General features: G+C 37.6%; 1 protein-coding gene across 3 annotated transcripts in view; it reads left to right on the forward strand.

Annotated features, from left to right (window-relative positions):
• Positions 1-17,573, forward strand: part of Cdk14 (cyclin dependent kinase 14) — a 558,419-nt gene that overhangs the window by 17,083 nt on the left and 523,763 nt on the right. The window contains exon 1 of one of the 3 annotated variants that reach the window (XM_069996440.1): positions 16,293-16,374. The exons of 1 other annotated variant lie outside the window; for it this stretch is intronic. The gene's annotated coding sequence lies outside the window, so the exon portion shown is untranslated. One more of the 3 variants, XM_069996441.1, reaches the window with a different exon arrangement.

Consider the following 17,573-nt stretch of genomic DNA (forward strand, 5'->3'; position numbering starts at 1 on the left):
AAACTCACAGAGGTCAATGTTAAGTCATTTACAGGTTGGCTAATAGATGTTGTCTCTCAGTGTTGGACCTGGGCAGAGGTTCACCAATCTCTCTTACTGGAAGATTTCTCATCACCTATATCCTGTTATGTTTTCCTGTTGGTCATGTCTGCCAACATTAGATGTGGTGAACCTTTCTCTCAGAAATCTTCAGTCTTCTTTGATTATGGAAGAAATCCAGCACATCATCATATTTCAAATTCAACATTTTTGAATCGTTTGAAAAAGAACCTATCTCACTTCCTCCTTATTTCTCTCATTGGAAATTTAGTTTAGATTTTCAGATACTTAAAACTGTCTGTGTTTTGGCCTTTTCTTTGTATAAATGTTTGATCAGATTTACCCTCTTCTTAATTATGGTAGATATAATTACTGTAATTTTGTCTAGTCCCAGACAGTGGTTAGAACGTCTGGGTAGTGTTGTGAAGAGTCAGAGAGGAAGTACATGTCACAAAATGCACAATGGATGACATTTTGGAGAATTAGTCACTTTCATGTTCCTCATTCCCCAAAGGGAGAGAGTTACAGAACTTGAAAGCCTGAGTTATGCCCTATTATATTGAAAGCACCCAGCATCTGGAAGGCAAGCTCATCAAGCTGCAGGAAGTCTTTCTTGTAAGGGGGTGAGTGCTTCCTTGGGAGTGATGCCTTCATTTACATGTTTAAATTCATTTATGGAAAACGGACGTAACTTAGGATAGGTTTCTTTTTGTGCAGTTGATATTTAGGATTTTCTTTCAACATATCCAAAGTGGGTCCAGCTACAGGCACTATATTATGCCCAGTTCTTTTGATGGGAATATGAGACATCGATTTATAATCCTTAAATTACTTGCCTGTGGCTGAGATGGTCCTCATACTAGTAGTCATAATGATAATTGAAATCGGCTAAGCTGCAGGGATAATAGCATGAGCAAGGTTTTCTAAGGACTAGACTCTGAGGTCTACCCTTGATAATTGTTTGTTTAAACAAATCTACCTCTTATTTTGTGTCATAAAATTTGTAAATGGCATGATTAAAACAATATTGGAGTCAGCAGTTTGTTCTCAAATTTTCAACTTAGTATCTGTAGGGCACTCAGTGTTCTAAAATTTCTTGAGAGCTCTATCACCATTTAAAGAAGCAATGCTTTCTCCTTCTGAGTCTATTTTATTTGTAATATATAAAGTTCCTGGTTATTCTTTCAATTTGTTACTTAGTTAAATATGTCGTTCTCTTATATTTAGTTAAATATGTTATTCTCTTAATAACGTTATTAACTTTCATTAATTGTATTTTTGAGCATAGAAGCCTGGAGATTGGCTTAGTTTTTTTTTTTAATGATGTGAGACTCTGGCACTACTATTAATTACAGTTTCCTATAGTATAGTATGAAATGTTTAATTTGTAGTGATGAGATCACTAGTTTTCTTTTTGTCTTTTCAATAGTTAAACTTTAAATTTCCTATGTAAGGGAAAGTGATGTTTAAAAAAATACTTAAAAGTTTTTATGACCAGTAGTTAAAATAGGAAAAAAATAACTGTTTAGAAATGTATACCTAGGAAGACTGATTTGTGCCAGGAAAGTACATATTTGACTTTTTATTGACTTTTTTCAGACCTTACAAATCATACGTGTAAGTATTGCATGAGATTTAATATTGGAGAGAGAAGCAAAGAAGTCTCAAGTCTCCAAATATTTGTGTTATTTGTGTTTTCTTGGGTTCAGTAAAGTGTGATATTTGTAAGGTTTCTTTGTATTCAGAGTTTCCAGAGCATCTTTTTAGTCTGTCAGACTTCAAACATGTTGCATGTCAACAGTGTTCCAATAAGTAGAAATGCTGAAAAAAGAAAAAGAACAGATTGATGTCAGTCTCTCAGTTGTGTTTTGATGAATCTCTGGAATGAGAAAGAAAGAGGCAGAGGTGCATTTATTTAGATTAGTAGCATGTGGCATTTTCCAGAGTTTGCCTGTGGGAATGCGCCAAGTGTGAAATCATTACTCCTGACATGGCTTGGTGGAAGCAACTGGAAATATGTTTCTTTAGACCATTGCTTACTTTAAGGCCAGGCTTCTCGCCGTCACGTAGTTATCTTTGAGCATTATTTGTTTTATTTTAAATGGTTCAGAAGAGAAGACTGCACCCATATTATAAAGCAGTGAGGCATTGTGGTGGAGGTAGAGGTTGGGAACCGGCTTAGTCCCTGGAGATTTGGGGTGCAGGCTCTACCACTTCCCCTGGCCAAAAGTTGCACGCTTGTACAGTACTACTGATATATGATACACTGCTACGTTGAAGCAGGGTGGATGTGGGGAATATGCTCTTTCCCTTAAGTGTCATTGGCTGATAAAATGATTGAGACCCATACCTTAAAAGTATCTGTCACTGAGCTTTTAGAAAGGATTGAGGTGAATATTGGTATAGTCACCTGATATCATTATTCTGAAATCAAAATGTCTGATTTCAGATCTTTCTGATTTTTTTTAGAAACTATAGTCTTCTTAGTATTGATTGTGCATTTATTAATATTAGGTTAATATCCCATATACAGAAAAATTGAGACAATGACACCAAATTGTTTTTCTTGTTTTACCAAAGCAAGGGATAAGTACTCAATTTTATAGCAGCTAAAATTAATTACTATGGATATTTTTTAAAATTAAAACATTTTTCATTAGTTTAAAAGGATTGATGATAAATAAGGAATAAGATGAATGGGACAGAATTGTATGTTAGTACTAGTCATTCAAGTCATGAATTACAAATTCTTTTGTTGTGTAGGTACTCATTTATTTTAAATCTTCAGCTCTGTCGCTCTCTTTATATTGTTTTCAAGTAATATGATGAAAAATGTCTTGCACCACTTCTCTTCTCTTAAAAGGCAGACTTTTAATCTTATAAATGAGGATCATTGGTCCATTAGATATTGGGGTTCAGGTGTGCACAAGGCTTGGTAACATATGGCCTGTTCCTAGATGCCTTAATTGAGTTTAGAACTTTCCCCAAGAGGTTTGCATCACTTTAAGTAAATGTGCTTGCCTCATGTGAATGAAAAAGTACTTTACTTTGAAAAAATAAATATATACTTTGCTAGGGCTGGGAAGGTGGCTCAGTGGTAGAGCGCTTGCCTTGCATGCATGAGGCCCTGGGTTTGATTCCTCAGCACCACATAAGCAAAAATAAAAAAGCCGGAAGTGGCGCTGTGGCTCAAGTGGTAGAGCTCTAGCCTTGAGCTGAGGAGCTGAGGGACAGTGCCCAGGCCCAGAGTTCAGGCCCCACAACCGGACCAAAAAAAAAAAAATACTTTGCTAGACACATTGGAAGTGGTACAGTGTATATTATTGTTTGAGAAGATTAAAAAATTGTAATCCATGTGGCTGAAATGAATTGCATGACCACAGTTTTTGCCAATTCACTATCTTCAGCATTCCCTTTATTTCCCATATTATATCCATATATATATATCCATATATATATATATATACATTTTCTTCCATTTGAATATCTTTTTTTCATGCAACATAGTCAGGCTTATTAATCTTACCATGGACATTTCTCAGTTTTGGAACTTTTCCTTTTTACCACATTATGTACTTTTCACTGAACGATTTTAGTATTTGCTACTAAGAAATAGTGTTAGTTTCAAAAACATATATTAAAAAGCTTAAAATAAAATTGTTGTGTTAAAGTGAAACACAATCTTTTGTAGGAATAGTATGCTTTTAGCTTTCTAAGACATCAGCTTTGTAGATAGAAGATCCTCTGCTTGGGATACAACATCCAGAGGAGGAAATACAACAAAAAGCTAGCCCAGCCTCATTGAATCACTGAGCTCATTGAAGTTGGAACTTGCATGGAGTCCACTGCTAGAAAGTGGTTATCCAGGATTCCGACCTCATCTCTCTGCCTTCAGATTGTATGTGTGCAAAATTTTCCTTGGATGTTTCCCAGGAGATGGGAGAAATACCACACAGGTACTAAGTGGTACCTCACATGCAGATAGACCAGGAAGGACCCAGGTTTAATAGAGACAACTGTGTTTGACAGTAATTCCAGCAAATGAACGCACTTTCCTATTAAAGCACAATACTAAGTGAACCGAAAAGATCCTTGCAGTAGAACTGTCATTTTTCTTGAGAAGAAACTGAAGGCTAAGATGTTACATAATTAAACATTGTTGAAGAGAATGCAGTTGGAATCAAAGGAGTCTCTACATCTTCAATTTCAGTTTCAAAGTTATTTTAATCTGTGTTTATATCGTCATTTTTATCTGTACTTGGGGATTGGATGGAATTGTTTGGTGAGGTATAAGCTTTTTCCTTTTAGTGGTGAATTTGTTTACTACAGATTTCTGGTTAGGCGTGAGAGCTCTGTGGACAGTGTAGGCTTGGAGGGTTGACTTTGATGAGGTCCACTGACAGCTGCGTTAACTACAGGCTGGTTTTGAGCCAGGGAGGCCCAAGGAGAGGGCTGTGGGTTTGTGATTCAGCTGGCATGTCCTGGAAACAGTGGGTGTAAATTGCCTTTATGGAACAAGCAAGATAGTTAATATTGAACAGCAGGGGCCAGATAATAAATTCATTATTTTTCTTTGAGTTCTGAATATACACACTTGGATTATTGGTTGGTGTGTATGAAACGAATCTACCTTCATCTTTATTTCATATTGTGACAGCCGAAATCTTTGTGAAGGTTAGAAATATAGATGAAACAGGCAGATGTATTAATATTTACATTTAGAAAGAAAGGTAAGAGTCTCATCGAGCACGGGGGAGGATGTTGTACCCCTTTTTAACTGGTAGGGTGGATACAGAGGCAGAGCAAAGAAATAGAGATGTGCTTTCTTCCTTCCATTCTTCCTCCTCTTCCCTATGGTTCCATTTTCAGTGGATTTTCTTCTTTTTTTAGAAAAAATATATTTTATTTTTGTGGATCATAGTCTGGTTTTAGTGGAAACAGACAGCTGTAGCTTATCTGTAGCAAATGGTTTAGCTGCCAGTCACAGAGTGGCCTCTGTCCTAATTTTTTTTTCAGAGTTCAAGTACTGGGTCTAGTAAATACAGTGACCTTTTAGTGCTGTTCTCCCATGGAGCTAGACAGAGCACTTTGGTGCATGTTTGGTACAGGCTGGGAAAAAGGACCCTGCCTTGTCTTTGATAGAACAAGAGACCCATGGCTTCAACTTGCAGGAAGATTTAGTACCTCCACAGTCCTCCCTGCATGTGCGGGGTGGACAGCACTGCATTTCCTCTGTCTTCTGCTTTTCACCACCAGTTGAGTTGGGAAAATAGGACATGTGAGTTGGGAAAATACACATAGTGATTTCATTTGGACTCAGGACTCAGTAAGTAGGAGAATTGGTTCCTTATTAGCCTTTTATTTATTTATTTTTTCCCATTTTCCAGGAGCAGGGAAGTGAAAATCTCAAGAGAGCAGAATCAGTTTTCCGGTCACCAAGCTCTTTAAGTTAATATTTACTTTAAAATTAATGTATTTGCCAGCCCTTCCTGCTGTTTGTTTGGGAGGAATTTTATGTTTGCCTGAGAGCCCCAGACTAGTTTTCACATTCAGAAGTGCCGAGGCTGGAGGCTAGTGTGATGCGCTCAGCCGGGTTGTGACATTTGCTTCTTCTACTTTCAGTTATACTTTCATGGAGGGTAAATGAAGCTAAGCCATTTTTTTTTCCTGTTTGTGTCTATTGCTCAATTTTGGTCAAATGGTATTTAACATTCCTAGTGCTTTAAACTCACTTCTAATAATCTGCCTGACTCATTTGCAAGAGATTAAGAAAACTGGACTTTTTTTTTTTTTTGGTCCGTCCTGGGGCTTGAACTCTGGGCTTGGGTGATGTCCCTGTGCTCTTCATTTCAAAGTGAGAGCTCTACTGCTTGAGCCACAGCGCCACTTCCCGTTTTCTAGTGGTTTATTGGGATAAGAGTCTCTCATGGACTTTCCTGCCAGGGTTGCCTTTGAATCTCGATCCTCAGATCTCAGCCTCCTGCGTTAGAGGATAACAGACCTGAGCTACCGGCGCCCGGCTCATTTGTTAGTTTTTGACATGCTAGAAGTTCAAACTCAGGGCCTTGTGCTTGCTAGACATGTGCTGTACCGCATGAGCTACTTTCCTGCCTACATCCTTTTTAGCTTTTCTTCAGATATGGTCTTACCTTTTTGCTTGAGCTGTCCTGGGAGTGCGATCTTCTTGCTTGTGACTCTCATATAGCTGAGATTACAGCAAGAACCACTATGCCTGGTTGTTTTATTGAAGTCTCACTAACTATTTAGTAGGGTTGGCCTTGAACTATCATCTTCCTAAGCTTAGCTCCCTTAAGAAAACTGGACATTTGATTAAAGATTAAACTGGAGGGCTGGGAAGTTGGCTCAGTGGTAGAGTGCTTGCCTTGCATGCCTGAGGCCCTGGGTTCAATTCCTCAGCACCACATAAGCAGAAAGAAAAAAGCCGGAAGTGGTGCTGTGGCTCAAGTGGTAGAGCACTAGCCTTGAGCTGAAAAGCTGAGGGACAGCGCCCAGTCCGAGTTCAGGCCCCACGATCAGACCCCCCCCCCCAAAAAAAAAGATTAAACTGGAAACTTCAAAGATTTACATTTGAAATTTTAAAAAATCAATTCTGATAGTGTTAACATCTTACAGTATAAAATAACACCAGGCCATTAACAACATAAAGATGAAAAAAATACATGTAAGTTTAGAAAAATAGATTTTCAGTTTAGCACAAAACAATTTTTTAAAATACTTTAAGGTGAATATTCATTTTCGCTTATAGTTTCTTCCTCCTGCCCCATGATGGAACATGCTATGTCCCCAGTTGTTCAATTCTTTTGTTTTTGTTTTTAATAAAGATCTTTTCATAAAGTATTGCTTCTCTGTTAGCCTAAATAATACACTTTTAAAAGAAAATTTGTCTTCAGTAAGGTATCCTTTAAGAAGTAATTGCTACTTAAGAATGGAAATCAACTTACGTTGTTTCCATGGTTATTTATTTTTATACATTTACTTTGCCTTTTGGGATTTTTACTGAACACTGTTGATTCCAGTACTTTTCAGAGCTTTCCTTGGGGTTTACTAGGTGTATAATCATGCCATCTGCAAATTATTTTTTATATCTTCCTTTCTAGTACTCTGTGGGATTTTTTTTCTTCATTTTTTAACTTTTGTTTTCTCTTGGTGCTTGTAACTTTCTAAATGAAAGTTGTTATTTTCATTTAGGTCTCAGATGAGTATTTTTTCCAATATAAAAATTTTAATGAATGTAAAATGTTGATTATTTCATTTTCTCTAGATAATTAATAAAAAGGTCTCCTGATGCATCTTCCAGTAAGTTTGTTGATGAGTTTCAGAAGCCCATTGCATTAGAGAACTGCCACTTATATTTAATGTCTTGAAGGCAATTTTGAGGAACTTTAAAATATATGTCAAAATTAATTCTCTATTTGAGTTCCCTTTGCTCTTAGAAGCATACATAATAAATGCTTCTGTAATGAAAACCACAGATATGTCCTGTAGGTGGACTCACTGGAACCCTGAGACAGTAAGGTTTTGTGTTATTTGTTTGTGTGTGTACTGAGGATTGAACCCAGGACCTTATGCTTGTAGGCAAAGTGTTTAACTACTAAGTGTTTGAGGAATATTTATGATCATGATTATGTGGAATATCTACTGTCATTTGGGGTACTAAGCAGGTAACTTGGAAACAGTGCTGGGAAGGGGGAGTGTGTGAGTGGAACAGCAAATTTTCAGTCTCCCTCCTCCCTGTTTATAATCTTTGTGATACTTTCTCCTTAATCTCCATGTCCTTACCTGTACAATTATAGTCATGTCTACATGACAAAATTGTTGTAACCTTTACTAAGAAAATACTTGCTAATCCTTGGAAAGGTCTTGGCAGAGAGAAGGCACTTTCTCCAGCCAGTACCCATCATGCTCAGCGTGGTGTAGATGTGACATTTGTGTCATCCCTGTGAATCTCACATCTGTGGTCTCAGAAGCACACAGCACCTGCCTTGCTTTAACATAGATACCAGTGATCTATTTTTAGTGATCCCTTCATTTTAAAGATACGGAAACAGATATGGTAAAGTCCAAACCTAGTCTTCCTCTTGTTACTCTGGTTCTTTCCTACCCCCAAACCATGGCTGTGGTGTGGCCATATCCTGATCAAATCTGACAATAAGGGACATTCATTGGTGGGAATGTCCCTGCTGGGTTTTAGTAGGTCGGATTTTACATCCCACCAGAGGACCCACTGTGAGTACTATTAACCAATGCTTCCTACGGAAACAAGATTGACATGCATCATCTATAATGAACACCTACAGTTTCTAGAGAGCTAGGAGGTGATTGTCTTGGTCCTTCCTGCTGCATCTGGATTTTGCCTCTGTGGGCTGTACTAGTTCTACTGGGTTTTCTTTCTAGGTTATTGAATTTCTACTGAGACATACTCATTGTCGGAAGCCCCTTGTCTCAGTGTCATGTGTCCGGTGTGCACAAGCTGAGTAACTAAGAAATTTTTCCCATCTGAGTGTTTTCCACTCACAGGCACTGAGTATCAAGATTTTAGACATGTTGACTGGGCACAGATGTTCATATCCTTCAAGTCATCTCCGTTTCCCCCCACAGCACTATAGCCTTCCCTAGGGCAGAGGCAATGTTTATACTTCTCTCCAGATCTCATTTGTTTAGCATAGTCCCTGATATCTAATAGGTACTAATACATGCTTCTCGAAAGAACAGCCACTACTTTTGAGGGATTTGAGTATATTGTTGAGTTTGTTTGTATAATTTGGACTTTTTCTTCTCTTGCTTTATTTTTTTTTCCAGAATACCATTGGTAATCCACCAGTCCTGCATGATGGTAATGAATCTTAATTTTTATCTTTACATACATTATTTAATTTTGCCAATTAAGAATGGCATTATTTTTGCTTTTACAGTTAGGAAAACAAGTTCAGAGAAGTTAAGCAGCTAGTGGAGAATCACAGGGATGGTGAGGTTTCTGGATTCAGGGTGACTGATTGGATCCCTGACCTAAGTATAGCAGCAGCTGAGAGAGGCCTGCTGGATTGGTGGCCTCTGAAAAGTTCCTTGCTTTGAATGATAATTGAATTACGAAATTCACTGTTGCAGTTTTATCCTAAAAGTGTATTAGGGAGCCCTTGGCCGTGGGACTAATTGAAGAACTAGTATGAAATAAAAGTGCTCCAATGGAGACAGGAAGGGTGAGCAATGCAGTCTTTATATATAATGTACACTGTACATTATTTGTAACCTGAAGATAAGGATGGGATAGGGAAAAATGGGGGTGAGTTAAAAAAGGGATGACATTGATCAAGATGCCTTGAAAACCCTCTGTACAATTGCTTAATAAAAATAAATTAAAAAAATAGAAAAAAGTGCTGCAAACAAATTGATTTTCCTACTGAGAGTTAGATATGATAAATTCTGTGCTGTTTGCCTTAAGGAATCTTTCTTACTTAGTTAAAAAAAAATACAAACCAGATGTTGTGCACTGCCAGTAATATTCAGTATTGTCACCTTTTTTTTTTCCTCCTATTATTTTTGAAAGCAATGTAGAATAATCTGTGCATGTTTAAAAACATAAAAATGACTGTCACCAGTGAGGTAGTGCTTTTTTTTTTGCCCAGTGTTTTGTGTATCCATATCTTAAACTTACTGCCATTATGTGCTAATCTTGAAACTTCTAGAAATTTCAGTGTGGTAAGCTTTCCCAGCAGTACTCTGTAATTAGATTTTTTAAAAAAGTTGATTCCTGAGCCCATATTTTGGGGTTAATTCTATTTGTGTCTGCTTTTCCCCTTCAGATTTTACCTGAGTATATTGGATTTGTGTCAGGGTTGTCTCTTCTCTAGGGGAGTTGGAGATGTGGAAGGGTAAGAAAGTATATACTAACTTTATTAGTGTTTTGGGAGATATATTTTCTTATTCCTTAAACACCCCCAAGCAAACACTACTGGGGCCTTGTTTGTACTGAAAGCCCTTCCTGTCATTCTGAGTAGTTTATGTAGTTTATTTGTTTACCTTGTGTAAGGAAATTCCTTCTTTATCATTCCATCTTATCTTAGATCAAAGTTTCTACCCAGAGATCTTGTTTAAATAGTATTAAATGAGGCTTCAAGTCCTCCTTTTGTTTCTTTCTTTTAAAAAGTTTCCTTTAACTTTGCTATGGTTACTAGTTTGAATCCAGGGCCTTGTCCTTGCTAGACAACTGCTATACCGCAGAGCTATATCTGCGGTATATCTATATCTTCTTTCTTTCCAAAGGCTTTTTGAGCTTTGACCCCATCTGTACCCTCTGGTTTTCATTTCTTTGGCTTATGACTATTGTGTGATGAATATTCATAGTTTCCATTTTAATATAATCACATGCCATTTGTCAGCTCTTACCTTCTGTTAAAAAAATCTTTATTTTAATGGTTTTTAGGTTTCTGTTCTTTTTTTAAAATTTTTCTTTCTAGAGTTTGTGAGATGTTCTTCAAGTCAGGTGTTGTTTTCCCCCTTCCCCCCAACCCCCCCAAGAGAGGCACATGTATAGATCTAAATCTGAGTGGTGCAGGTTGGTTGACAGTTGGCTTAAAAAGATTTCTGTCAGGCCCTGAAAGAGCGTTTCTGTGCTCTTCTGTGGGTAGAGTCAAACTGTATGATGTGCAGTAATTAGATATCTTTTTTGTTAAGAGACAGGTAGCTGCATAGCTGTTTCAGTGGTCATATTTGGAGATCATTAGTCATTTTGTTCTTTTTGAGGTACTCTTCTCCATCTGTGTATTTCTTTGCCAAGGTTGATGGCAGTGCTGAACACAGCATTATGCCTATCTATCATGTCTTCCTTTTTTTTTTTTTTTTTTGGTTGGTCGTGGGGCTTGATGCTGTCCCTGTGCTCTTCAGCTCAAGGTGACCGCTCTACCGCTTGAGCCACAGCACCACTTCTGGTTTTCTAGTGGTTTATTGGACATAAGAGTCTCATGGACTTTGCTGCCCAGGCTGGCTTTGAACTGCGATCCTCAGATCTCAGCCTCCTGAGTAGCTAGGATTAAAATGATTTTATGGTGGCTTTTCTACCAGCCCACACTAGATCAGAGTCTAGTAATTAACACTCCACTTCACCATCCCATTAAGACTTGCTTAGGATGGCAGATGTAATATTGATAACATCTTCCTGGAATTTTCAGCCGTTTGTATAAATCAGAAGTTTTTTTTTTTTTTTTTTAATAAATCTCCATGGGTTGTTAAAAAACACAGCTTCTGCATCTTCAAATCCAGTGATCATTTTGTCTGAAAGGTCAGTTACCAGGTATGTGGGCTTAGAGGTGACAGATAGCTTTCTTCTTTTTAATCATTACAGGTCCTGGGACCCTTCTTATGCTGGTTACTCAGGCAAAAATGTCATTAAGAGTTTACAACACAGTTTCATGTTTTCTTTCTGAATATTTCTGAGTGCGTTGTGAAGTAGTGGCCTTATATATCTATCCCTATGTCTGTCTCTCTGCTGAGAGAGAGAGAGAGAGAGAGAGAGAGAGAGAGAGAGAGAGAGAGAGAGAGAGAGAGAGAGTGGACACTCCAGGCCTCATTTTTTCTGTTCTCACAGCACAGATTTGTCTGCAACCCAGCTTTGTGGCACTCTTAGTATCTCCTCATCGTTCCTGTCATTAGAAAAAGTCAGGGCTTACTGATACTATATTTGGCATCAGACTAGGGGTTTCTAGGATGTGATATAGAGACCCTAGTAGTGTGGATATCAAAATGATAGTTACTTCCTTAGTATTATAAAACAAATGACAAATAATTGGGACCGTTCACTAATTTGTCCATTTTGACACATGCATTTTGTTTCCTGTCTTCTGTATTTTTACGTTCTAGATTTATAGATGCCACTGCTTAACTTTATATAGTTTAGAAAGCATAACGTCTATGCTGTGTTTTTTAGATTCCTGAAGAGCCAACAGTTCAAATGAAGGTGGGAATATTGACAATTCGACGGAGAGGGGAAACAGGAGAAATGGCTAGCAACCATTCTTGTGGAAAACACGAGAAAGCAAGGCACTTCTGACAGTATTACAAACGGAAGAAAAGGTCTAGTGACCACCGGAAGTATTGATGAGAAGGAATGAGCACTAGATATGGGTTCAAGTGTGAGCCCCAGAATTTAGTTACCATGAATAATCACCAAATCACTCTTGAGTCTAAATTTCTTCATCTGGGAGTGAAGGCATCGACTGTTTCAGGGGGTGGAGTCAGGGTGCTAGTGCTGACCTGCTTGGTGTCATACATTGCAGCCCTAGCCTGGCTGCCACACTTGTGTACAAATGAGTTGTTAATTTGTTTCTTTGTCTTCTGTAACCATGTGGTGAAGTGAAGGCTCATGAAAGGAATTGAAAAATGACCAGAATATAATATTTTGCTACTTTGCCTCAAATTTAATTCACATACTTCCTGGGCTTTTACATCTTGGACATTTATTTTTAAAATATGGTATTTTAGCACTATCAGTCACTTAAAACATTGCCCCATGTCTAAGCCTTCCTAAGAGAGAAGGCTTTGTGATGAAAGCCAGCTGCCCAGACGTTTTCCACTCTCCTCACCCATCCCCCAGCAGGCTGCAGAGGCAGTGTGTTGGCAGAGTTCCAGATTTCCTAAGTGATGAGGTTGTTCCCCGCCAGGAATGAGAGGAATCTGCCCAGATTGGAGATGGCTTGAGCTACTTTCTGGACTTCCAATTTGTCGTCCTATTTCCTTAGCTAAATTTGACCCTGCGTCATTTTCCAGTGTTAGGGTTGCTCTTTTATCACTGGTATGTGTGGAGGTCTTGCTATTGAAAACTGATTTTTTGGAGTCTACTTTTTAACCCTCATGAAGATTTTTTTTCTTTGTTTTTGTTCTTCCCATGAACTGTGGAAGAACTGTGACTTAATTGGAACCTATAGTTGTGCCTCTACAAGTCAATATAATCGGCCTCTGATTGTGTTTTCCATGTTGTAAGCAGCTTTCTTGTTCTCAGGCAAGTGTTAAGATTGTGGTTTTGTTTTCCTCATTTTACTCAGAGGTGGGAAGGGTTAGTTATTTGAATGGCTTACTCCAGGAAATTATTGGCTATTGTCAATGGAATTTGTTTATCTTTTCCCCTCCTACATTCCTAGACTGTGAGAGAGCTGGTCATCCCTGTGTGTGCACTTTGGGTTTTTCTTTCAGCTCTTCCTCTTCCTTCATTTTTATTAAATGCTATGTTTCTTTTTAGGGTGACTGCAGGGTCCTCCATGTGTACCTTTCTGAAAGGACTCCCTTACTCGGCACTAGCTAAAAATGTTGATAATGCCGGAAATCTACCTGTCCTCATTTTTATTTGGCTGACTCCTATACATATTTTTTATTTATTCTCCAGGATTTTGAGTTAATCTCTCCGAATAATTTCTTTAAACTCAAAGTTGATGTAAGTCTAATTCTAATGAGCATCTAGAGCACGACTGTTCACTAGTGGATCAGGCACTGAATCATGCTGGAATTATTATATTATATTGAAGTTCAGAGTCAGTGCCTCATGTTCTTGCCCATAGTTAGAGCAGGTGTAGAAAGGTGCCCTCTCTAACTCTGGGGAAAAAAAACATTCCAAAATATGAATTTACATCTAGCATTTGTTAGGTCACTGAAACAGCAGTAGACTTTTTCATTGTCTTACAGCACTTGTTAGCAGTCAGGACAAGTCTCAGCATTTAGCACAGTCTCTGGATGCATTTGCTCACCTATAAGCTGTGGAACTCAGTTTTATGTGAGGTTTTCTGCCAAGCTGTGAATTGTTATTTGTTTGTGATTTGTACTGTGATTTTTTTCTCTCCAATTACTTTTCAAAGTCATGTGGTTGTGCAGCACCATTGATTTTTAGGGTACCAATTTGTCTGCTTTATGGCTCACCTTGCACCCTGATTTTTCTCCCCAGGATCTCTCAATTACCTTCTTTAGGTTATCAAGTGATAAAGATCATTGCTGAATTTTACATGTGATTGTGGATGAGTTTTAGTCATTGAAGGATTCATATGATCTAGGATAGGCCTTCTCAAACTTTATGTAGATAGAAATCTTTTTGTTGAAATAAGTTTTGATGCACTGGATTTGGGTTGAGGCCCGATGAGGGTTTTTTCCACAATCTCTCAGGTGGTACTATGTTCCTAGTCCACAGACCACACTCGAAGCAAGGATGGAACACTATGGAAACAAATCAAGTGTCTCTCATAAATCTTTTGCCAACTGGAGTCAATAGAATAAAAGAATAAGGTGGTAAGGTTTTTCATCAAGCTAAAAGTACCTCTTGTTTTTTGTTTTTCTGTGTGTGTGTGTGTGTGTGTGTGTGTGTGTGTGTGCGTGCGTGCGTGCGTGCGTGCGTGCGTGCGTGCGTGCGCACGCGCGCCAGTCTACTGGGGTTGAATTCAGGGCCTGGGTGCTGTCCCTTAGCCTTGCTCAAGGCTGGTGCTCTACAGTTTTAGCTAACTTCCACTTACAGCTTTTTTTTTTTTTTTTTGGCCCACTTTGGACTTTAACTCTGGGCCTGGGCTTTGTCCTTGAGCCCCTTTTTGCTCAAGGCTAGCACTCTGCCACTTGAGACACAGCACCACTCTAGCTTTGTATGAGTAGTTTATTGGAGATATGTCTTACGGGAATTTTTCTGCTGCCCAGACTGGCTTCGAACCATGATCCTCACATCTCAGCCTTCTGAGTAGCTAGGGTTTCAGATATGAGCCATCATGTGTTTGGCTCACTTTTGGCTTTTGGCTACCTAATTGGAGATAAAGAGTCTCAGGAACTTTTCTTCCTGGGCCGGATTTGAACATTGATGCTCAGATCTTATCTTCTGAGTAACTAGAATTACAGGTTTGAACCACTGGCATATGGCCTGTTTTGTTTCTTTTTTAAATTCAGATATAATTCCCTTCTTTTCTTGTTGCCATAGTTATTGTAACTGGTAGTTACTTTTTAAATTTTCCCTTTACAGCACAATTTAAAAACTGACAAATATGACTCAGAGTTAATAAAAGAAAATGATTTTACTGGTCCACAAACTCCCGAGGTAAAATGTCATCCTAGTATTGAAACTAGAAGTTTATGACTTCCTTTCATTGCATTTGTACTATGTAACTCCTTGGGTAGGTGTTTTATGTCAATTCCTTCATTAGCTCTAAGCTCCATAAAAAAAAAAATCACTTTGTTACTAGTGGCTTAGCACTGGCTCTTGGTATTTGTTCCCACTCAATACTGTTATGGTGGTTTTATTGAGTGTATGAGGCACTTCCTCCTAATGGGGTGTTTTGAACATTGTGGAACCTAACAGTTATTCTAAGGAATTGGTCGGGCTATTTGTACTTAGTAGGTGGGATGACAAAGGGTGCTAGACATGTCTATTGTATAGAATAGCCAATCAAATGAAAGATTGGTGTATTTTGTTAAATCTTTGACTATTCATATGGAAGATTCGGTTAATGAAAAGTCTATCTGTAATTACCAAGCCCCACACTTAGCTTTACCTAACAAATAGGCAAACTCTGTGTATGTGTGTATGTGTGTGTGTGTGTGTGTGTGTGTGTGTATGTGTGTGTGTGTGTGGGTATGTGTGTGTGTGTTTGTAATATGCAGTTTTAATGTATACTAAACTTTTCAGGAAAACGCTTCTGAGTTTTCAAAAGTTGCTTTGATTTATTGGTTACTTTATAAGGAAATGTCTGTCATCTGGAAAATCTGAGTATTAGTAGCAATGCTGCTTGTGATATTTGAATTATATACACACTTACACTAATATACAATAGTAGGAACTAGTGGTGACTATGAATAGTACGTTTGTGTGTGTATATATATATATATATATATATTTAAAATTTCCCCCAAAATAATCCAATAAAAACTGCTGAAGATTCTCAGATGAAACAAAATTACTTTTACTTGTTTAAAGTTCAGAATTATTCTTTAAAAATAGTTACAAGCATTTTACTACATTGTTAAATCATCTAGTGTACTTAGATACTAATATTTACATCTTGAAATGTGGATTGTGTATATATACATATATAAATGACTTATATGAAAGAAAATGAACTTATTTATTTATTTATTTATTTTGCTTTGTAGGCTTTCTGTTGTTTTTCTCCCTCTGAAAAGAATCTATAGATTACAAACATATGTTATCAAAAGATGGCGCTAGACTGATAGAGTTGAGAATTCTGGTTTCCATGGAAGCAGCATGGAATCAATGATTTTCTAAGTTCTGGTGCTGGTTTATTTGCCCAAGCTGTTATATAACTCTTCTGAATTCACTAGCTGATCCACATCGTTACTGATAAGGTAACACATCATTGTGTGAACAGTCATAGTAAGTGTTTTATGAATGGATCTGTGGAAAATGCCTTGGTTGACTTGACTTGGTGGCTATTGTCTGAGGTCTTTAGAAGGGCAGTCTATCTGAGACCTAGTACCTGCTTCATATGAATTTTAACCCTCAGATTCTTTATGTGTTTGGCACAGTCAGAATATTTTCAAGGGTGAGTGTATTAATCATCCATAGTTTTTATCATAGGGTGTCAACCAAGGTAAGTTTTAAAATAAAATAAATGTTTGGTGGATGAGATTCCTGAATATTGTGACTTTATGTTCTTACAGGATTTAATATTTGCAAAATTTCTCTGAGTGACTCAAGGTTACCATTACAAAATTTATCCCAGAATCTTTTTTTAGGTTACATTTTATAAAGTGACATTTTGAACTAATATTTGAATGATAGTTGTTAAATATTTATTTCAAAGAGAACATTTTGTTCTCTGAAAATAATAATAATAATAATGACCCTGACATGGTGGGTAGCATCTGTGCAAGGATCTTTAACCTCAATATTATGAGCAATAATCAGTCATGGTCAAAGAGATGCCCGTACATTATGAATATTCTGAAAACAATGAAGCATCTTATGCTACAAAGATAATACTGGTGTTAATGGAGGCAGCATATGCCTAGGGGGAGATGTCATCAAGACAAACATTTAGTTTGTCAAAGTGACATGGAGATGGTGGTAAGCAATATTAATTCAGTCATAAGCTTTGTCAAGCTTAGTCTGATTTAAAAGTAACATTTAAAAACAAAATTGGTTATCACTGTCTACCACAGCAAGTGATTTGAAGCCATCATCACACTTTTAGGGAGAAAAATAGAAAATGACATAAAATTAAATAATCATTTGGATCTATTTCCAACCAACTTTGAATTGCTTCCACTGTGTTGTTACTTTATCATAAAATATTGAAGAAAATAATTTTTTTTTCATATGTTACCACTTTGGTCTTGTGTAGAAAGGTATGTTAGCAGCTAGGCAAATGGTGGCTCGTGGATTTAATTCTAGCTACTTTGGGAGGCTGAGAACGGGAGGATCACAGTTCCTGGATATCCTGCACAGAAAAGTTTGTATGAGGCTCCTTCTGAACTGATAGCTGGGCATGGTGTTTATACCTGTCATCTTTGCTATAGTGATAAGTGAAAAATAGTTCAGGCAT

This window comes from Dipodomys merriami, unplaced genomic scaffold, assembly GCF_024711535.1.
Source record: "Dipodomys merriami isolate MVZ:Mamm:240054 unplaced genomic scaffold, mDipMer1.0.p SCAF_5, whole genome shotgun sequence".
NCBI lineage: Eukaryota > Metazoa > Chordata > Mammalia > Rodentia > Heteromyidae > Dipodomys > Dipodomys merriami.